The sequence below is a fragment of the Rhinatrema bivittatum genome, chromosome 3 (genome assembly GCF_901001135.1).
Source record: "Rhinatrema bivittatum chromosome 3, aRhiBiv1.1, whole genome shotgun sequence".
Lineage (NCBI taxonomy): Eukaryota > Metazoa > Chordata > Amphibia > Gymnophiona > Rhinatrematidae > Rhinatrema > Rhinatrema bivittatum.
Window position 1 is genome coordinate 250,274,324 of NC_042617.1, and position 23,501 is coordinate 250,297,824.

The 23,501-nt window shown below is 49.1% G+C and overlaps 1 protein-coding gene across 4 annotated transcripts in view; it reads left to right on the forward strand.

Annotated features, from left to right (window-relative positions):
• Positions 1 to 649: 649 nt before the first annotated feature.
• Positions 650 to 23,501, forward strand: part of LOC115087342 (zinc finger protein 501-like) — a 30,391-nt gene continuing 7,539 nt past the window's right edge. The window contains exon 1 of one of the 4 annotated variants that reach the window (XM_029594443.1): positions 650 to 763. The gene's annotated coding sequence lies outside the window, so the exon portion shown is untranslated. Of the gene's footprint in view, positions 867 to 20,019; positions 20,324 to 23,501 lie in introns of those variants that run through there. The other 3 variants (XM_029594440.1, XM_029594441.1, XM_029594442.1) reach the window with 3 other exon arrangements.

A 23,501-nucleotide genomic window follows, 5' to 3' on the forward strand; every position in this document is an offset into this window, starting at 1 on the left:
CAGGTCACGTCCCGGCGCGCTAGCGGCCCGCTGGCGCGCAGGGATTTACATCTCCCTCCGGGAGGCGTAAATCCCCCGACAAAGGTAAGGGGGGGGTTTAGACAGGGCCGGGCGGGTGGGGTTAGGTAGGGGAAGGGAGGGGAAGGTGGGGGGAGGGCAAAAGAAAGTTCCCTCCGAGGCCGCTCCGATTTCGGAGCGGCCTCGGAGGGAATGGGGGTAGGCTGCGTGGCTCGGCGCGCGCCGGCTATACGGAATCGATAGCCTTGCGCGCACCGATCCAGGATTTTAGCGGATACGCGCGGCTACGCGCGTATCTACTAAAATCCCGCGTACTTTTGCTTGCACCTGATGCGCCAGCAAAAGTACGCCAAATCGCGCGGTTTGAAAATCTACCCCAGCGATCCTGATCATATGTTTTGTAAATGTTGCCTGTGTATACTTATAAACAAAAATCAATAAAATCTTAAATTAAAAAAAAAATGATATGGACGCTGCTGTTAATGGATTTCTTATGTTGATCAACAAGCAGCACCTCTCATTTCTTAGCTCTGCATTGCCTATGAACCAGCATAATTCTGAACGCAATTGCATTGATGATATTGGCTCTGGAGTTATTTTCTAAAACATATTAAAACCACCTTTTCCCTATAACAGGTTCCCCCATGGTCAAACCAGACATTTTTGTTCGATTTTTAAGCAAGAGGAATTCAAGACTGAGCCCCAGCGATGGGAGGAAGAAGGAAACCTGACGATCACGGCACATGTGAGGAGCTGCATGAAGCAGGAGATGTAGATTGGATTAAAGCTGGTGATGGACTGATCCAAATATTTCTCACAAGAAAGATGCCTGCTCTGCACCAGGCACAGTGAGAATGAGGCATTATATTCAAGGCATCTAACTTCTAATCCTGTTGGGTGGATAATTTATTTATTTTTTTATCTCCATTATTTTTGCTTTTCTCTTTCATGTTCCGATCTCTCTATTTTTGCTTTTCATTCATTTCTTCTCCCTTTTATTCTTCCCTTACAGCTCATCTTCCTTTCCGTATGTAGCAACTACTTCCTAGTATTCTCCTCTTTCTCTCCTTTGTTTTAAACCTCCCTTCCCATGTTTTGTTCTCCCATACTTTCATCTTCTTACATCCCCTTGTGTCTCTCTTCCCCTATCAGTTTCTTTCATCATCTTTTCCATCCTTCGCTAATTCTGACCTCTCTCCTTGCTGTTCCAAGATACCAATCCTTCCTCTCTCCCAGCAGCTTGTGGCTTTCTCCAAGGACAAGCAGGATGGTAGTCCTCACTCATGGGTGACATCATTGATTGGAGCCCAGCAAGGAAAACCTTTGTCAAAGTGTTATGTTTGGTACTAGTGTGGACCCCTGGGCTGATGTGAGAGGTGTGTCCACCCACAGGGAGTAGCCCTGTGAGGCTCACCGCCGGTAGGCGTGGTCTCAGCCATGTCAGTCACAGCTGTGGAATAGTCTTTATTGATAGCAGAGAAAGGCACGACCTATGGAGTGGGAGGTGCAGAAAAGTAAAATTCAGAGCAGGGGGTGTATACCCAATGAAGGTGCCTCAGATGTGATGATCCGGTAGTGGTCCGCGGAGCGGGGTATGCCGGGATGAGTCTCAGAGATGGAATTGAGAAAGCTGTCCAAGGTGCAGCAATAACCTGTAGGTAGGATATAGAGTGGTTCCTTCAGGGAAGAAGCTGTAGTGGCCCGAGGCACGGGGTACACCGCAGCAAATCTCAGAACGAGGCTTAGACAGTAGAAGTCCGTAGAATTAGGTACTCACAGGAGGTAGTTCCAGGAGAGGTTCCGGGGAGCGGAACTGATAGTAGTCCAAGGCAGAAGGTCCTCCGAGGAGCAGATAACCTGAGATGAGATAGGGCCACCGAGGAGCGGGTACCCAGAGTGTCTCACGCCAACATGGAAACTGGAACCGGAAGTCCAAGGAACGGAATTCAGCAAGAAGGAATTCCTTGCTAACTCATTGAAGTGAAGGACCAGCTAGCTTAAGTTCCGGAGGTGGTAGACTTCATCCAGAGAGGACGCCTATGAGGTTCCTACCATGACTTGTACAAGAGTGGCCCATGCGCATGCACGCCTAAGTGATTCCAGGAGCAAAGACGTTGGTCGGCAGTGCCCACGCCGTCTTGGGAACGCCAGACTGGTTGGCGGAGGCTGCCATTCGTCCAAAGGATGATAATGCAGAAACAAAAAGGTGAGCATTATTAGTTGCAGCCGTCTGCGACCGATTGACGTAACATAAAGTTTCTAGAAACTTTGACTGGCACACTGAGCATGTCCAGCATGCCACTATCAGTCTCTTCCGCGAAGCTGTTGCCACGTGGTTTAGGAGCTCGCGCTTCTTTTTTGCTAAAGTTCTTTTGCTTCCAACGGATCTCGTAGGGTCCCTCACCCTCTTCGTTCGGAGATTGGTAAGTTTTCTCGGGTCATTGTGTTGATTGTCGATGGTGCCCCCCACGGTACCCACCGACCATCGAACATGTGTCGCATTCTTCTTCTGATGGCATCGACCAGCTTTCACCGTTGCTCTCAGTGTCCATCACAGACCCCCACGAGGTCTGTGTCCTTTGCCTGGGGGCTTCGCACGATGTTCGCATCTGTGATCTTTGCACTCAGATGCCCCCGAAGGTTCGCAGGGCCCGCCTCGATAAAATGGAAAAATTGTTCGGGGCCAAACATTCGGAGCAGTCCTCGGTGTTGAGGACATCTACCTCGCTTGGTAAGGATGCCCTGGCTTCGGCGTCACCGGTCTCTCCCCCTCCTGTTGGGCCTGGGCCTGAAATTGGCACAGGAGACCGTCCGTTGTCTCGGTCATCCCATTCCTGGTCAGGATCCTCGGCAGCAGGGAAGGATCGAGAAGATCGCCGAGACAAGTCCAGAAAGCATCAACATCGATCCTCCTCCTCTTCCAAAGCAGACCGTGAGAAGGCATCAACCTCGGTGCCTCCCATGAAGCGGTTGAGAGTGGAGATCATTCCCTCTAACCCTATCAATGCCCCCAGGTGGCCTCCTACGGCACCGGTGGAGGGCTCGGTTCCCCGATTCCGCTGGCTCCTCCTCAGACCGTGTTATCCTCACCGGCATTTGAGGAGGAGCTAGAGAGATGTTTGCGGCTAGCAGTCAACCGGGCCCTGCAAGGCTTCGAGCCTCTGGTTCCCTGAGTATCGCCCCTGCCATAGGAGCCTGCTCCACTGGTACTTGCACCATTGCTGGAACAGCTCGATATGCTGCTCGGTATGCCACCCACACATTCGGCACCGGTGCCAGAAGCCCCTCAGAGGCCTCTGGGAACACCGTTGTCATCGCCACGGGCCCCCATACCAGTGAGCGACTCCTCAGAGGAGGACAGGCAATCGGGCTCAATGGCGGGCCAGAGACTCGCGGTGCCTCTTCACTGTCCTGCTCGCCCGGGGCCCTCTGGGTCGATTCCCTCAGTACCCCTGATGGTGATGTCATCATTGGACCCCTTGAGAATTCGAGGTCCTCCGATGCTCCTGGTACCTCCCTCGGTGCTGTCTAGCATCAGGCCACACACCCAGGTGAACATTCATCCCCCCTGCATCTCCGGAAGGTCTCAGCAAGGGGGAGGTCTCCTACGACCCCTGGGAAGGGGAAGCATCCATATCTTCTTCAGAGGAATCAGAGGATTTACTTTCCAAACTCTCCCCCTGGAGGAACAGCAATGATCCACCCCTGAGATCTCTCCTTCACGGGGTTCATCAAGGAGATGGACGAGTCAGTACCCTTCCAATTGCTGACTGAACAGGACTCTAGACACAAAATGCTCGAGATCCTGCAGTTCATGGATGCCCCAAAAGAGGTAGTGATGGTACCAGTCCATGACGTTTTCAAGGTCTTGGTAACCGCTTATGGGAGCATCCCATCTCGGTGCTGCCAGTCAACAGGAAGACCAACGCGGTGTACCTGGTTCAAACATCTACGTGATTCAACAGTGGTGGAGTCAGCCCTGAAAAAGGCTAAGAGGGTTTGTATCCATGCCTCAGCCTCACCAGGGCGTGAACACAAAGCCCTAGACTCCTTGGAATGCCGAGTGTTTCAGGGCGCCATGCTTATTAACCACATAGCTTGCTATCAGCTCTACATGGGGCAATATTCTCAGAATTTGTGGAAGCAGGCCCTGGAATTCAGTGAACGCCTGCCTCAGCAGTTCCAGGAGGATTTTCAGTCTGTCGTCCAGCAGGGCTTGGAGTGTGATAAACACGAGGTCCCTGCAGCTTATGACATCTTTGAGACAGCCATGAGATCCGTTGCAGCAGGTATTCAGGCCCGGCGGATGATGACTTAGTTATGAGCCTGCGACCTGCGTCCAGAGGTCCATTACCGTCTAACTGACCTGCCCTGTATGGGGGAGAACCTGTTGGAGACAGGATTAAAGAGCTGGTAGCTCAGTTGAAGGACTATCAAAAGACCCTTCAACAGTTGTCGGCTGGTACTTCCCAACACCCAGCCCATCAGAAAAACCCACATGGCAATATCCGAAGTGGCTTTTCTACTGGCCTCGCAGTTATTACCTTCCTGCTCCAAGGTCTAGGCCTCAAAGACCTGTCGTGAAGACCAGACAGAGACAGCCTAGGCACCCTCGGGCATCCATGGCTCCTCCACAGAACCTCACCATGGGATTTTGTCTCGTGGTGAGTATGAGCCAACCATGAAGGGGTCGTCTTCAACTCTTTGCGGATCATTGGATTTCAATCATATCGGACCTCTGGGTCCTATCCATTGTTTGCCAGGGTTACCGGTTTCATTTCCAGCGACTTCTACCCTGCTTCCCTCTATCTCTCAATAGGGGAACAGCAGGGGACGTTCAAATACTTTGAGTGGAACTCTCTGCCTTCGTTTCCGCACAAGTGGAATGGAGCAGAGGATTATACTCCAGGTATTTCCTATTTCCCAAGAAAACAGGTGGCCTTCGGCCCATACTGGACCTGAGAGCTCTAAACCGCTTCTTGGTAGAGGAGAAATTCAAAATGGTCTCACTGGGCACCCTAATTCCCCTTCTCAATGGGGGGGACGACGACCGGCTCTGCTCCCTCGATCTGCAAGATGCATACACCCATATCCCCATTTTCCAAGGGGATTGGCAGTACCTGAGATTTCTGGTCGGCAGACAATATTATCGATTCTGAGTTCTGCCCTTTGGCCTGGCATCTGCACCCCGAGTTTTCACCAAATGTCTGGCAGTTATCTGTGCCCATCTTCAAAGGCAGGGAATTCATGAATTTCCCTACCTCGACGATTGGTTCATCAAGGGCAACTCTCGCCAGGGTGTTCGGATTGCCATGTGCCTCGTGATTGACACACTGGAGACCCTGGGATTTCTGATCAACTATCCCAAGTACCACCTTCAGCCGGCCATGCAACTGGACTTCATTGGGGCACACCTGGACATCGTCCAGAACAAGGCCTACCTACCTCAGGACAGGGCAGAGACCTTGGCGGCTCTTGTGTGACATGTTTTCGGCTACAATCAAGTCTCTGCTCGCCATTTGCTTCAGCTGCCGGGCCATATGGCAGCGACGTGCATGTCACCCCCATTTTGCTCAGCTACACATGCGCCGTGCACAATGGATACTGCGCTCTCAGAGGTGTCAGGCATTCCAGGACCTGAATGCCCATATCAAGGTCACTGGTAAGTTATGACAATCCCTTCTATGGTGGACAATTCCCACACATCTGGTGCAGGGCTGTCCCTTTTCGGAGGCTCCACCTCAGGCCACGCTCGCCACCGACACTTCTCAGATGGGGTGGAGAGCGCATATTTTGGGATATCACACACAAGATTTGTGGTCGCTTCAGGAGACATGACATCAGATCAACCTCTTAGAGCTGAGAGCGGTCTGTCATGCCCTGCAGGGGTTCAGAGAGCCTCTCGTGAACAAGGTAATCCTAGTGCAGACCGACAATCAGGTGGCCATGTGGTACCTGAACAAGCAGGGAGGAACCGGGTCCTTTTCACTCTGCCAGGAGGCAGTCCAGGTCTGGACATGGGCCATCGACAACGGCATCACTCTCCAGGCGGTGCACCTGCCAGGAGTGGACAACACCCTAGCCGATACCCTAAGTGGTCCCTCAATCAAGACGTAGTGAACCGCCTCTTCAGCTGTTGGGGAACTAAGGACATAAACCCGTTCACCTCCGCGGAAAACGGGAAACTACGCCAGTTTTGCTCCCTCGGCAGGAAAGGCAAAGGATCGATAGCGGAGGCATTCTTGATCCACTGGGGGATGGGCTTGCTGTATGCTTACCTGTCCCTTTCCCTCATATCCAAGACACTCCAGAAGTTGCAACAGGATCAAGGCTCCAAGATCCTGATCGTTCCCTCCTGGCCCCATAAGGTCTGATATCCAACCCTTTGGGAGCTGGCAGAGCATCCCCCAATTTGTCTGGGAATGGCCCCAAACCTCATCACCCAGGGCAGGCTCCGTCACCCCAACCTGCGGACCCTGGCCCTCACAGCTTGGATGTGGACCGGGTGATGGTAGAGGCCCTCGACCTATCGGAGGGAGCATCCCGTGTTCTTCTACAATCCAGGAAACCTTCCACCAGAAAATCCTACAATCTGAAATGGAAACGGTTCTCCTCCTGGTGCGAAGGTCATGGCTTGGATCCCTTCTCTTTCTCCCCCTCTGCACTTTTGGACTACCTATTGTCCCTCTCTGACTCCATTGGGGTTTGGATGGTTCTGCAATTTCTTGCCATCTGCTTGTGGGCCAGTTCATGAGGGAGTCTGCTTCAATTGAAACCTCCCACTCATCCCCCAACAGTTTCCTGGGATCTTAATGTGGTTCTCTCGCAACTCATGAAACACCCATTTGAGCCATTGCGGTCTTATGACTAAAGTACATTTCTTGTCAGGTGCTTTTCTTGGTGGTGGGCACATCGGCTCGCAGGGTAGGTGAGCGTCAAGCACTGGTGTTGTACCCGCCTTACACGAAGTTCTGTCATGACAGGGTGGTCTTGCGTATGCACCCCGAGTTCCTACCCAAAGTGGTTTTAGAGTTCCACCTCAACCAGTCCATCGTACTGCTGTTGTTTTTCCCAAGGCCTCACGCTCACCGCAGTGAACATGCTCTCCACACCTTGGACTACAAAAGGATGCTTGTCTTCTACCTGGGACAGACAGCGCCCCATCGCACCTCAGCTGTTCGTCTCTTTTGATAAGAACAGATTAGGCGTCGCTGTCTCTAAAAAGACACTGTCCCACTGGCTAGCCAATTGCATTACCTTCTGCTACACGCAGGCAGATCTGCAACTTGATGGCCATGTCAGAGCTCACTCTGTTTGGGTCATGTCGGTCTCTCAGTGGTGCACTTGACGACGGTTCCTATCCATGAATCTGCAGAGTGGCAACTGGAGTTCCCGCCATGCTTTCGCCTCTCATTACTGCCTAGAACAAGGACTGTCGGCAGGATTCTCATTTCAGGCAGTCCGTCCTCCAGAACCTCTTCCAGCCATAAAAAAACCAGCTCTTCCTCTGTGTTCCCTTTCTTGCGTGCAGGCCTGCTCCTCTGGTCGCTGCAGCTGCAGTTGTTGTGCACGTTGGCACCTGTTCTTTGCTGCTCATGTTCGGAGAGGCCTGGAGCTACTTAATCACCCATGTGTGAGGACTACCATCCTGCTTGTCCTTGGACAAAGCAGAGTTGCTTACCTGTAACAGGTGTTCTCCAAGGACAGCAGGATTTAGTCCTCACAGAACCTGCCCACCTCCCCACAGAGTTGGTTTTTTCTTGCGGTTTTGTTATTTCTTTTTTTGCAAACTCTGTTATAAGACCGAAGCTTGCTGGGCATGCTCAGTGTGCCAAGGCTTCTTGAAACTTTGACAAAGGTTTTCTATGCCGGGCTCCATCCGATGATGTCACCCATATGTGAGGACTAACATCCTGCTGATCTTGGAGAACACTGGGTTACAGGCAAGCAACTCTGCTTTATTTTCTATGAGCTAGGCAATGCTGGCAAGCAGGATGGCCCCACTGGAAGAGTCTGGAGGAAAAGAGGTAGAATGGGACCCACTGGGAGCAGCAGGAGGGGCAGAAAGCAGGAAGGATCACATTGTCACCAGCAGGAGATGGGAGTGAGACAGGATAAGACGCAATAGAAGCAGCAGGATAGAAGGAAACAGGAAGAGGGAGGAAGGAAGGGTGGCTACCAGTTTCATAGGCAGGATGGCAAGAAGTTTGAGTCTGCAGTAGTTTTTATTATCATGATATGGTAAGAAGCTGTGTGTGTTCCCTGTCATGGCTCCTTTTTATAGCTACAGAGGGATTTTAATGCTTTCTACCAGGACACGTATTTCCAGAGCTCACAGTATTCCCATCACCTCACTTTCACCCAAATGTTGCTTTTCTCAAGTCAATGTCCAATTTGAAGTCCTATTTTAATGTTTAAATCTTTAAAACTGGATGAGCCTACTTAGTTACCTAATTTCTGCAAACTTTCTGCTCTCTCCTATAATCTGAGGTCCTTTGCAAAAGGCTATTATCCATACTATATAAGAAAGTTGCTTATTTGAACAAGACAAGACGGTGTGCTTTTTCTCACAGGACAAGCAGGATGGTAGTCCTCACATATGGGTGACATCACAGGATGGAGCCCTATACGGAAGACTTTTCTGTCACAGTTTCTATAAAGCTTTGACTGATACTGGCACACTGAGTGCATTGAGCATGCTCAGCCTGCAATTATCCCTGTGACCACAGGTGTCTCCCTCAGTCTTCTTTTTTCCGCTCTGCGGTAAGCATAGCGGTTAGGAGCGCTGTGAAAAATTCTAACACTTTCCTCACAGAAACACTTAAACTTCTACTTCACAAACACTTTTTCCCTGCACGGGTCTCCCTTCACATACATTTATGACAGACTTCCTAATTACCAGGCATCCCTTCACATACAGGAAACTGTATGTGAAGGGATGTGAAACTGCCCAGGCATCCCTTCACATACATTTAGGACAGACTTCCTAATTACCAGGCATCCCTTAACTATGGACACTGTATCAAGTACTTCTTTTAAGAATCTGAATCTGGACAATTATCTTTGAGCTCAAAAATTCACTTTATTTCTTATATATATTTGGCATTGCTTATATTTATATTTATTGCTACTTTAAATAGTTATACTTCTTATATATAATATTATATTTCTTTATTTATTACCAGTTAAAATATTATTACTTTAATTAGCACTATGTTAAATTGTCAACCAGTTATACTGTTCCATATGTTATACGGTTCCATGTAAAGCTCCGCTCTCTGTTGAGCAGTTCTTCGTTTTATGTAAACCGGAGTGATTTGTAGCCCCTACAAGAACTTCGGTATATAAAAATTAAAAATAAATAAATAAATAAATAAATAAATTTATTTGACGCTCGGTGAGTACTATGCCCTGTTTTTCCGTCTGTTCCTGTCACCTCCCTGGCCTGCCAACCAACTGTGGCCTTCCCTCTCCCTATGTTTTCATAGTTAGCCACACATAGCCTGCGAATGTCTCTCTGTGACACTCTGCCTGGTTATTAGCGCTAGTGGGACAGGGACTTCCATGGTTTCCGTTGCTGCCAGGGCCTCTGTCAAATCCAGGTCCTTCTATTTCCTCGGTATCCTCGTGCAGTCGATGCCCCCATTGCTACCGTCGGTACCCCCTTCCAGACTGTCCTGCATTCTTCGATGCCATCGGTACCCCTCCCCCATGATACATTGATGCTATCGTTCCCTGCATTGATTCTATCAGTGCCATCCATGTTTTTCATCCATGGCACTGATTTTTCCCTGGGTTTCATCGATGCCATCATTGCTCAGATGGATGCCATCGATACCCGGGTCAATGCCATCGTCGCCCAGGGCATTTCCATCGATGCCAGGGTCATTTCCATCGATGCCATTGTTTATTTTATCAATGTCATCGATGCCCAGGTCACTTCCATCAATGTCATCGTTGATTCCATTGATGGCATCGATGCCCGGATTGATGCCATTGATGCATCGATGCCCGTGGCCATGCCATCGATGCATCGATGCCCGTGGCTATGCCACCGATGCCATCGACTCCCACGTCATTTCCATCGATGTCTTCGACGTTCCTATCGATGCAGTCATTGACTCCGTCGATGCCAGCATCATTTTTTCCGATGCCAACGATGTTTTTTCGATTTCTCGATGCCACATTATTTCCATAGATACCCTACGCCGATGCCATCAGTGCTTTCGTCACTGTTATCCTTGCTCTGCCCGGGTCATCGACGTTTTTCATATAATATTTTTGATGATGTCCTTGAGGCCGCTTCGACCGCCATCGACACAGTCAATACTGACATAGCACTTCCATATAATGCCCTCGCCTAAACATAGTGCTCCATACTTTGGGTTCTTATTAAAGCCCCGTATTAGCCTATGACACTACATAGTGCCAGAAGCAGTGCAGACATGCTGATAGTCCATCAACATTCGCCATCCAAGACAGCGAGGGCATCCACCTCGGCGCTGGGGAAAGACCAGGCCGAGCACCATGGCACTCATTGTCACCGGCACGGTGACAGTCTGCCACCAACGCCATCCAGCACATCGGTGCTATCCTTCTCGGTGCTGGAGAATGCTCGGGCCGAGCAACATCACCACTGCCATCTCCACTGTTCCGCACAGTGCTGGGAGTCCTTTGTGCTCCAGAAACACTGGAACGAGTTCCGAAGAATTTATTTATTTATTTATTTATTTTTAATTTTTATATACCGAAGTTCTTGTGAGATCCACAAATCACTCCGGTTTACATAAAACGATGAACTGCCCAGAAGAGAAAGGGGCTTTACATGGAACCATAGAACAGATGGAACAATATAACCGAATGTCAATTTAACATAGTAATAAATAATATATGAGTATAATATATACAATTTAACTATTTAACGTAGAAATAATAACATGTTAAAGCTACAGTATAAATACAATAAAAATATGATGAACTTTTGTACTCAAAGATTGCGTCACGACACATCGAGCCGCTGCAACGAGGGCCGGGTTCACAAGTCATAATGGCTCCCCTGTACCCGAGGCGTGCCCCACCGACATCGGTGCGGGATTGTGGCCCTCCACAAATTACTGTGGTAGCGCCAGCCACGCTCAGTCTGTCTCCTCTATACCTGCGCTACCATACCAGGTTTCAGAGTTGAGACGACGTTACGTCCAACAGGCTACCCTTCGTTGACTCCTGAAATCCACGGTGCCATCAATCTTCACCCGGCTCGTCCTTCAGCGATCCACGTCGGATGTTAAGTACTCTAATCCCGCTTCAGCGGCATTCCCATTGAGATCTGTTCTCTAATTCGTGCCACATGGTTCGAAAGGTTCTAGATCGTCTATCTTCCAAGAAACGTATTAGTGTCACATATCGATATTGCCAGCTATGTCAGACACCATACCAAGGGAACCTCTCTACCATTTATTTGGGATTGCATCAGGCCATCCTCCCATTGTCAGCAACGGGACCCTGTACTGATTAATACTCTGGCTTCTGGTTCCTAATTCAGGACCAAAGTTCCAGATGGATTTGCTGATCTGCTAACACGAGATCCAGCAAATACTGCCTCAAGTGCAAGTCCACCTCAAAAACCTGGCGACAGGTCTCGACGTTTCTTGTACAACACACAGAAATGCGGGTAAGACTTTACCGCTCACGCTCCCTTGGGCGATTACATGATATCCAGGTTACATCAGCCCCGCCAGTTGGACACCTCCGGGTCTCTCAACTTTCCGGATGTCAGAGCGGCCACCCCACTCTGTACCAAGTTTCACGGTACACTCCCCCGGACGCTACAAAGCACAGGAAGGGGAGGGGGGGGGGGGGGTTGGGGAGTTTTAATTTCACTATTCTTTCTTTCAACAGAAATTAGTTACTCTCCGCCCATCCTGGACCTCAGAAATACCAACTTTCTTCAGAAGGCACTGGTAAAATGGTATCTCTCATCACCATGCTTCCATATTGTAGTAAGTAGATTGCCTCTAATCTTTCTATGTGCTTCATGGTGAGTCAACATTATTACAATCCCAAGCTCTGCTGGTTGCACCAGCTTCGGCAACTGGAGTATTTCATTAAATCACTATCAGTGACTGCTGTTTCTCTACGGAGTACAACATCATTCACGCTTTTCCTTGCATGGACAGCTGCATAACCACAGTCAATCCAAGCAAGGAGCTCTAACTTCATGACTCACTATAAATCTACTACCTGGGATTGTTGTCACTGCCCTAAATCCCTTATAGAACACGTCTGGACACCACAGTCACAACGACCTTCCTGTCCAGCAACCGCGCAAACATTCTAACAAATTCCTATATGTCCCTGCGCGCATATTCCATAACTTTAGTCCCTCAATTCTTTCATTGTCGGGCCATGGGGTTTTTTCACTATGCACTTTCCTCATAGATCCAAAATTGCTATGGGTTAGGTTCAGTGAAATGTTATTATCAATGGGTCTAAGCTGTTCAACCGCTTTTGTCTCTCATCCATATTGCAGATCTAGAACCAAAACCTAGTCTGCTCCTGACAATGCTCGCATTTACTCAGGGTTGTAAAGTTTGACCTAACATCTTCTCAACCCAATATGCGTCTATTCCGCTCCAGGCACAGTTTCACAAGAACTTCCTGGAGCTTGTAGCCATGAGTTATGCCCTTATGCCTTCCAATACTGCCTCTGCAACAAATCTTTGTGCATACAGACAGACAGCATAGGGACAATGTGCTTTTCCAACACATAAGCACGCATAACCTCTTAGCGGCTCTGCTAGGAAGCTCCGCAGCTCTACCCTTGGCCCTTGCTCGCTCCATGCATCCTCGGGCCACTTATCTGACAGACTTACTGAACGCATTAACAGACCTTCTCCATATAGGTTTCCATCCTCTTGAATTGTCTCGGACTACATGTGTAGCGAGAGAAATCTTCTAGCGACGAGGTCAACCTAACTTGCCCTCTGCGTCTGCATCGAACCATACGGTGCACGGATTCTCCTCCCTACACATGTTTCCAATGCGTTCCCATAGGCGCCTTTGTTCCATCAAGGCCCTCTTATATGTGTTTCTTCCGCTGCCTCTCATAGCCAGCACTCTTCTAATGCTGAAACGGGATGGAGTTCACTGTTCCTCAGACCCACGTCTTGGCCGAGACTAGTAAGCTTCCCATTCTTCTCGGTCTATCACACCAGTAATCAATTCGCCTTCTCACAAGTCAGTCTCATATCATAGACTCACTGATGTTCTCAGGTACTGGTAGCATCACAAAAACCCTTCCACACCCAAATCCTACCATTCAAAATGGCATGATTTACCACATGACGCTTACAAAAGGGTTTTACCCTTTTTCTTTTTTCTACACTACTCTTTTTTCTTACTCCTTCGGATTCTGCTCCCCAGACATCCTTCACATGGGTACACCTCGGTTCCAATTGGCGTAGCACTTGGGAGTGGGGATACCTGTTTAACGGTCAACCCCTTCTGAATCAGCTTACCATGGATTATCCACTGATCAAGCCGCCTCCGTTTTCACTAGACACGGAATGGGACATGTAATTCGTGCTTACAAGACTCATACAAGACCCTTCCCCTCCCTTCACCCTTACTAGATCCCCTACCAATTTCCTCTCTCCTTATACTCTCCAAGTACTCTCTGTACTTTATCAATTCTTGTACATTATCTATATTCGTATTAACTATAATTATCTTGTACGCTATTTATAATTGTATTTAACTATGTTTTATGTTAACATATTTGTACAGCCTACCCGTCTTCTCCCTTCCACCTTAATCCCACCCCCTCCTCCCCACTCCTTCCCTGCTCTCCCCCTCCCCAGTTTATCATATCAAGTTCATTGTAAAGCCCTGTTGGCTAATTATTGTTCTATGGAAACCGATGTGATGTTTTCTTAACGAATGTCGGTATACAAAAACCTTCAAATAAATAAATAAATAATAAATACGTTCTCCGTTCGAGCCTTTCCATTCTTCTCACTTAACAGTCTGCCATGGGGAACTCTTTCCCTCATAGACATCACTTCTACCAACAGGGTCAGTGAGTTACACACCTTGTTACATACTCACCCGACCTTGCGTTCCTCTGTGACCGAGTGGTTTTACGTTTTCAACTTCATATCCTTCTTAAGGTAGACGTTGCATCTTACCTTACTCAGAATATACTCTGCCTATTTTCCCAACACATCTCTCTCACCAAAGCGAGAGGGTTTTTCCACTCTTTGCACTGTAATAGTGCACTTGCATTCTATCTAGACCGCACTACACTCCATAGGAATTCCACCTAACTCTTTCCTTCTGTGGCAAGAGCCAAGCTGCGAGTTCCAGTGGGCAAACAGACGTATTCCTCCTAAGTGATGGTCTGTATCTCTTTTTCCTACCAACAAGCAGGCATTTCACTACAACTCTGTGTGTAACCACACTCTGTTCCGTCCGTCCCAGCCTCCATAGCTTACCTTCGGCCGGTGCTGCTTGTACATATTTATCAGGCTGCAACCTGGGGCTCTCTCCATACCTTTGCAGCCATTATTGCTTAGATACGACTAGCCGGCATGCTTCATATTTGGCCTGTCCGTCTACTCCTATTCATTTCGGTTTAACTACCCAACATCCTTCCACCAACCCGTTAAAGGTTACAGGATGCCCTCCGTTCCAAATTCCACCCTTGTCATTGTGCCTTTTCCGCGTCTTGGGTGCATTTGGTGCACTCTCGGGCATCCTAAGCTCGGTACTCACCCATATGTGAGGACTACTATCCTGCTTGTCCTGTGAGAAAGCAAATGTTGCTTACCTGTAACAGGTATTCTCACAGGACAGCAGGATGTTAGTCCTCACGAAACATACCCGCCACCCCGCGGAGTTGGGTCTGTATACGTTTTTACTTTTATTTTAGTTTCGCTTGCACTTTTTGCTATAAGACGAGATTGAGGGAGACACCTGTCGTCACAGGGATAATTGCAGGCTGAGCATGCTCAGTGTGCCAGTGTCAGTCAAAGCTTTATAGCCCGGTTGTCTGCATGATCTGATTGAGCTTGTAATATTCCGAAAGCTCTCTTTTATTTCAAGAGGTGTTTGTGTCCACTCATACTTACGGATGATGACTGATCTGTGCCAATGGTTACCGGGCTGATTTTTTTTTTCTTGATTTGCTGTTTTATGTTTGAATTCTAATTTGCTTAGCACAGCTGGTTCATTATAAGTAGATGATAAATATTTTTTTTTTTTTTGAACATAATTTTATTGCATGTAACAATGGAAAACAGCTTCCAGCGTTCTGTCATAGATTTTGCATATATACAACGCATAAGTAGCAGTATGTAATTTCGCACAGTGCATTTACAACAGACCAGGTCGTCTTTTAGAACATCTAGAAGACTCACGAACCATAATGAAATTTTTTCCAAACTTGAGAACTTCCCCCCCTACCCCCCTAACCTCCCCTTCCCTCCCCCTCCCTGGTACTCAATTGGTATAGGTAGTCAGAATTCAAACAAGAAACAACAGAACTTTAACCTGAACAATAACTGGTACTGGCTAGGATATAAAGGAGCTACAGCATACCCAGCCCCAGGACCAATACTCCTATAGAGATCCATAGAGACGTGGACATTCAGAAGATCCTCACCAGGGGTAACTCCCCACCTCATCCCCCCGCAGGCCCAAACCAAAGGGCGGACTAAGGTCAAATACTGTAATGACAGGACCAGGTGGCAGCTCCATGTACTCGACCCTGAAAAAAAAAAAAACAATCAGTGCATTGCAACGCAAATGTCCAGACTATTAGCCGAGACTGAGAGCGAGCTATATAACAAGTGTCATTGAAAATGGTATGAGTCCCCAGAGGACCCCTCCAAACCAGGTAACAGTTGCATTTGTAGATCCCGAGAAAGAGTTGAAATATATTCTCCCCATACGTGGAAAAACTTAGCCTTTTGGGTGGATGACAGAGAAATAGCCGACATATATTCCATCTGTAACAGGTGGTGTAGCTTCCTGGTCCAGAGTGGTAAGAAATCGGGATGTGGTTCAGTCCACAAAGCCAAAATGGAAACCTTCGCCATTAAAGCCATCTTATCCACAAGTAAAGACTGAGGCAAAGTACACCAGTCCATAGAGGTCGGGGAAGCACCCAAAAGCCAGACATCCGGAGTAAGCGGAACCTGTCGAGACCACATAGTTGATAAGGTATTTCTCACCGTCGTCCAAAGAAGTTGAATAGCAGGACACGCCCAAAAACTATGTAGGAAGTCCGGCCGGGAATGCAAGCAACGCAGACATTCAGAGGAAGAAACCAGGCGCATGTAATAGGCCTGCTGTTGCGTGTAATAAGCAAAGTGTAAGAGCTTATATTGTTGGTCCTTAATCGAGACATTCTCCACAGCCCTATGAAGTTTCCCAAAACATGATTGAAACTCATCCAACGTGAGTGAGGTTTGAAGAACAGCGTTCCATCGAGACGCCAGGCTAATAGAATACTGCGAGGGCTTGAGATCCAACAGTGCTTTATAGTATTCCGCACATCGAGTCCGTTTGCCAGTGATACCAAGTAGGAAGTTACGGATAGGAAGTCCACATGGAAGAGATGGGTTATCATGTAGTAACCCCTGTATAAAGTGTCGCACTTGTAAGAAGCCATAGTGGTCTGCATTAGCTAGAGAGTACTGCGTCCTTAAGTCCTGAAAACTTAGGAGATGAGCCGTTGCGGAACTGGAACTAAAAAATTGATTAATAGTAGACAAACCATTTTTGCGCCACTTATCAAACAGAGAAGAACCAAAACCAGGGGTAAACAGAGGGCAACCTGTAATCTGCAAGAAAGCAGAGCTACCAGCCTGAATTCCCAACCGCCCACAAATGAACCTCCACCCTCGCCTTATGGGGGATATAATAGTGCTGTGTAACAAGTGCGGCGGGAGAAGAGCAGCATTAACATGTAAGATAGAACTTAAGGAAAATGGTGCCACCCATTGCGTATAGAAATCCAGAGGTGAAAAGAAACGGGACCCAAAAAGCCAATCCCTCACATGGCGGGTCAAACAGGCATAGTTGTATAGGGCGAAATTGGGACATCCCAGCCCTCCCGTCTCCTTGGGCTGCATAAGGCGTTCCAATGAAATGCGGGCTCTACGGCCTCCCCATATATATTCCCTGATGGCTTTGTTAATTTCCGACACATCCCCAGGGGTTAACCAGATGGGTAACATTTGGAACAAATATATCCAGCGGGAGACCTCCATCATCTTTAATAATTGGATTTTGCCAGAAAGAGAGAGAGGAAGACTCCTCCATTGGACAAGGTGCTTAAGTAATTTCTGCTTTAAGGGACCCACGTTTAGGGCATAGATTTTCAGCGGATCTGCTGGAATTTTGACCCCTAGATACTTGAGATCTGAGGAGACCCATTTTAGGGGGAATGGCCCAGGCCACTCATGCCGCAACCTGCCAGTGATGTCCAAGGCTTCGGATTTATCAGCATTTACTTTTAGGCCTGCAAACTTCCCAAACGCAGCTTGAATCCGCAATACCTCGGGTAAAGCAGTTAGGGGGTTGGTTAAGAAGACAAGCATGTCGTCTGCAAAGGCGGCCACCTTTAGCGAGGTATCAGATGTGCCAAACCCTTGTATGAGTGATGAAGCCCCTATCGTGCACAACAGGGGATCTAAGGACAAGATATATAAAATTGGAGATAAAGGGCATCCCTGCCTCACCCCTCGCTTAATTGAAATAGCACCTGAAAGAGAGTCATTAACCAGGAGGAATGACTCGGGAGACTGGTAAAGAAGTTGTATACCTTGCAAGATGTCTCCCTGTAGCCCAAACCGGCGGAGCACAGAAAACATGTAAGCCCAAGACACTCTGTCAAAGGCTTTTTCTGAGTCAAAGCCTATTGCCAGAGACAGAGAGCCAGAGTTCCTGGTAGCCTCAATAGCTGCAAGTAATTTGATCACATTGGCACCTGGGTTCCTGCCCTTTACAAACCCCGTTTGAAAAGGTGAAATAAGGTCAGGCAAAATAGCACCTAGCCGGAGCGCCAATATACGGGCATAAAACTTCAAGTCACAGTTTAATAAGGAGATCGGCCTATAAGAGGCCGCTTGCAAGGGATCCTTCCCAGGCTTAGGAAGGATAGTGATATACGCTTTATTAAAACCAGAAGGAAAACTCCCCTGAACTCCCGCCTCCTGATAAAAGCGACTCAAGGGACCTGCCACCCGTTCTCCCAGGATTTTGTAGAAATCCGTGGAGAATCCATCCGGGCCCGGAGCTTTATGGGCTGGACTACCTTTGATAACCTGGAGCACCTCCTGTTCCAGGATAGGTTTATTTAAACTTTCCAACTGAGAGGGTGTCACCTGGGGTAATATTAAATTTTGGAAAAAGGAGTCTTCATCCACAGAATCTCCAGTACGATCATCCGTGTAGAGCTCCTTATAAAACTCTTGTAGGATGGTACATATCTCAGGCGTAGTGGTCATCAACTGCCCCGTTTTGGTCTTGAGACTACTAATAAAGGGCTTACGCCTCTTAATAGCAACCAAGCGAGCTAGAAGCCGCCCCGCCTTGTTCCCAAAGCGATGCAAACCATGCTCCGAGGCTTTTAATGCTTTCTGTGCCCGGGCCTGCAATAAGGAATTAAAATGGTTTAAGCAAGCCCAGTAGGCCTCTCTATTACTCTTAGAGGGATTGAGCGCTAAAGTATCTTTTTTACATTTCAATTCTTGTTCCCAGTGCAAAATAGAGCTCATGAGCTGTTTACGTTTCCGGGCGGTATAAGCCAGAATATCACCCCGGAGAACCGCCTTTCCTGTCTCCCAAAACAACAAGGGTTGCGGTATATGTTGCTGATTATTATGGAAAAAATCATCCCAACGCTCTTGTAAGTAAGTATGGAAGGCTTTATCATTCGATAAATGCCCTGGAAATCTCCAAAGATTACCCGCTTTTTTCCTCCCTGAGATGAATAGTTCAGCCCAGACGGGTGCATGATCGGACACCACTATTGATCCCAGATCTGCTACCCCAATATTGGAGAAGAGTTGGGTATCAACCAACACATAGTCAATCCTAGAGAGTGTGGCATGTGCACGCGACACATGGGTATAATCCCGGGTCTCAGGGTGTAACACCCGCCAAACATCTAGGAGGTTTAAGGTTTTGCACAGGGAATGAATTGTAGATTCTTTCGGCTGTTTGAAACTGGCGGGAATGGCAGATTTATCCAGACTCGCATCTGCAACGCAATTAAAGTCTCCAGTTAAAATTAAGGAACCTCTCTGGTGTTCCAGAAGGAGTTTTAGCAAGGAAGAAAAAAATACCGAACTGGCATCATTTGGGGCATATAGATTACAAATGGTTAATTGTTTGCCCTCTAATTCCCCGTTAAGGATTATATACCGGCCTTCCGGGTCCACAATCTCATTACTAACCAAAAAGGGAGTATTCCTATGGACCAATATCGCCACACCTTTTTTTCTTCCCAACTGCAGGAGCAAAATGACAAGTAGTGACCCACTCTCTGCACAGCTTCCCACTCTCAAGCGCATTCAAGTGGGTTTCCTGCAAACAGGCTATACCAGTGTTTAAGCGTGCAAGATGTTGAAAAACCTTTTTCCGTTTAATAGGGTGACCCAGGCCATCCACATTCCAGGAAACAATATTATAAGGGCCCCCCATAGGAACATACACCAAAATTGTGTAACAAAGAACAATACAGTGCTGAATTAGGAACAGGAGACGCCCAGCCTCGCCTCCGCTCCACAAGGTGAACAATGCAGGGCTCAAACACATCCTCAGCCAGCATTACTTCACACAGAAATATAAACATGATTACCAAGTACACAACAATAAATACGCTCTGCCCCATGAGTACCAGAGATCCCCACCTTCTATTATATCCCCCTTCCCCCTCCCCCATCCCACAACAACTAGAATACCCACTCAGGTCTACGACCTGTATAGAGATCAACTACAATGCGATCGAGGACTAGGGCCCTTCTCCGACCCCACTTGGAAACGATTATCAAGTGAATCAATACAACAGCTTGGTCTTCAGGAGAGTTCGTCCCGCAATGGTTTAGTAGACTCTGGCGTGTCATACACTGACCACTTTCCTTCCTTCAAAACGCGGAGTTTAGCTGGAAATTGCATTTGAAATCTGATTTTTTTCTCTATCAGGAGACCGCACACCTCCGAAAATGCGCGCCGTTGTGCAGCAACTTTAGCGGAGTAGTCAGGTGCCAAACGGACATCTGCGCCCTGGTACTGTAAGGTTTGTATTTTCCTTGCCGCTTGTAAAATGCAGTGCTTATGATGAAAGTTAAGCACCTTAAAGATTACGATTCGGGGCCTCCCAGCAGGGGTCCGATTCGAGTCCCTCGTACCCAGGCGGTGCGCCCGTTCGATTTCCAGGGTGGTTTGCAGATCGGGTAGGCCCAGGGCCGATGGGATCCAAGCTTGTAAGGCGGTGCGCAGATTTTGATCTTCAAGAGACTCCGGCAGTCCTAGCACACGGATATTGGAGCGGCGAGATCTGTTTTCAAGATCTTCCGTTTTGTCTTGCTGTTCCACCAAAGCTTTTTCCAGGGAACAGATACGAGTTGTGAGCGCCAGTACGTCATCTTCTAGCACTCCGGTGCGGCCCTCCACTTGATCAAGTCTCGGAGTAAGTTCTGCCAGTGAGGAGTGTAAAGCTGTCAGCTGTTCCGAGAGGCCTGCAAATTTGCTTTCCAACGCCGCAACAACTGCGGTTTGCAGTTCTAGGGTAGTAGGGTGGACCGGGGCAGTACCCTCTATCACCGTGCTGCCATCCGCTTTTTGCGTCGGCGTCGCCATTTTGGATTCCGGCACTCGCGTCTTGTCTTTATCCTTTTTTGTCACTTTCGGCGGCATCCCGGTCGGCGTTTTTTGCATATAATGTGTGATCGACATAGACAACCGCGTCTAGAGGAAGAACCGCTCCGAAAATGCAATGAACCGGTCAGATGGAGAAGGATCAGGGCCCTAGCCTCGGAGCTCAGCCAGTATCCACCCGGCCGCGCTCACCACATCACGTGATCTCTGATAAATATTTTAAATAAATAAATATACATTTCCTAGCGTGTAGCAGATGGACTCAAAACAAGTGGGTATAGTGTGCTCATGCTAGCAGTTGGAGACGGATCTGACGTCAGCACGGGTACATATACCCCCGCAGGAAGTGCAGCAATTCAGTAATTTCCTTCTCCAAAGCAGTTTGGAGCTACCTCGCGCTCGCTGAGCGTGTTTCCAAATTCTAAACGACTAAATTCATAGAAGAAACCTACCTGAAGACGAGCCCCGCACTCCTGCGGTGATACCATTCGGTCCCTCCCCCAGTCGAGTTTCCCGAGCTGACTTCTGTGGTCCCTCGGAGGTAGGAGCCTCGGTCCGGTGGCCAACTCGCAGCAGGGACCTAGCCCCCACGTGAGAAGGGCTCGGGCACGGCATAGAGGCAGCCTCGGTCCCGGCGAGGTCGGCCCCCAAGCGAGACGAGTTCGGGCGCGGCCTAGAGGCAGCGGGTGCACTTCCTCAAGCGCGGCAGTGAAGGTATTCACCCTCTCCCCCCGCAGCCGGAGACCGCCCGGGTCGCAGCCGGGAAGCGCCAAGGACAAGGTAAGGTGTACATCTTTACTGTGGTCTCCGAGGAAGTGAGGATTTGCGGGGCCTGCCTACGTGGCAGCCCGCCAAGGAGGTCGCCATTTTGCCTACCTACTCGCCTTCGCCACCTAGACGCACGTTGCTGTACGCACGCTGCAATAGGCGCACGTTGCTAAGCGCGCACGGATAGGCGCAGGCTGGCTAAGCGCACGCTGCTAGGATAGACGCACGCCGATAGCGCACGTTCATAGGCGTACGTTCATAGACGCCTGTTGGTAGGCGCACGTTCATAGACGCATGTTCATAGGCACACGTACATAGGCGCACGTTCATAGGCTCCTGTTGATAGGCGCCTGTTGGTAGGCGCACGTTCATAGGCGCACGCGCATAAGACGCCTGTTGGAAGGCGCACGTTCATAAGACGCCCGTTCATAGGCGCATGCGGCTAAGCGCATGTTGATGAGCGCACATTCATAAGATAAGCGCATATTAGTAGGCGACATATATTGCACAGCGCATACTCCGGTTGGGAGGAAATAACAGATGAAATGGAGCATAAGAGAGCCCATACGTCCGCAGAGTCGGCACCTCCAGAATCAGGCATAAGAGCTCTAAGCCTCTGCTCAGCATGCAACCTCAGAGCCAAACAGAGCGAGGAAGCAGACTCACTGTGCCCAATGTGAGGAGGCTATGGGAGTTCCAGGCCAGGACTGGTCCCAGCCCAGCGGTTCCTCAGGGAACACTCCGGACTTAGCAGGCGGTGAGCAGCCAGGGAACCCGAGAGACCTGGTGCCACTAAGGCCAGATCCGGCTTCGCTTTCCTGGGTGGAATTATTCAAGGGAATCCACGCCTTTGTCCAGATGCAGTCTGCTCCTCGAATGGGTCTTTCCGTCCCGGATGATCCGGCCCCTGGACCCTTGAGACCTAGGCACAGCCACTCGCCACCTGGAAGCCCCACTTATGGGGATTCGGATTGCTCCAAGGAAGATGAGGAGCCCCCCGAGGAGGGAGAACTTCCCTCGGAGATAGAACCATATCGGACCATGAGACGCTTCTTTCGGAAAGAGGATCTTCCAGGCCTGGTCTCACAATGCCTATCAGAACTGGCTATTCCGGGCCAGGACACCCCAGGGGACCCTAAAATGAACCCCTTGTTAGAGGGCCTGCGCCAAACGGCTCACCATTTTCCCCTCCTACAAGCAGCACAGCAGCTAATCGATCTGGAATGGAATGCGCCGGAGGCCTCATTCAAAGGGGGTCGGGCCTTGTCAGGCATGTACCCTCTGGACCCGGTGTCCAAGGAGCTGCTGGCGTGCCCCAAGGTAGACGCCATAGTTAGCGCAATTGTGAAGCACACCACCATTCCGGTGGAGGGGGGGAGCGGCCCTCAAGGATACACATGACCGGCGCATGGACGCCATTTTGAAACAAGCCTTCGAGGTGGCAGCCATGTCCCTACGAATTGCGACCTGCTGCACCGTGGTGACGCGTTCCTGTTTATCACAAGCTAGGAACAACACACCGGGAGAAGACATGGAATCAGCTCTCTCGTTCCTCACTGACGCAGCCTCCGACCTAGTCCGTACGGCAGTCAAGGGAGTGTCATCCTCAGTGGCAGCCAGGAGGCAGCTATGGCTGCATAATTGGGCGGCCAACTCTTCCTCCAAGACACGCCTTACAAGGATGCCCTTTAAGGGATCCCTACTGTTCGGCAGCGATCTCGAGAAACTAGCCAATAAATGGGACGCCTCTCCATTACCCCGTCTACCAGAAGACAGGTCGAGGAGGAGCCAGCGTTCTTTTTCTAGGCCATCTAGAAGCAGAAACTCTC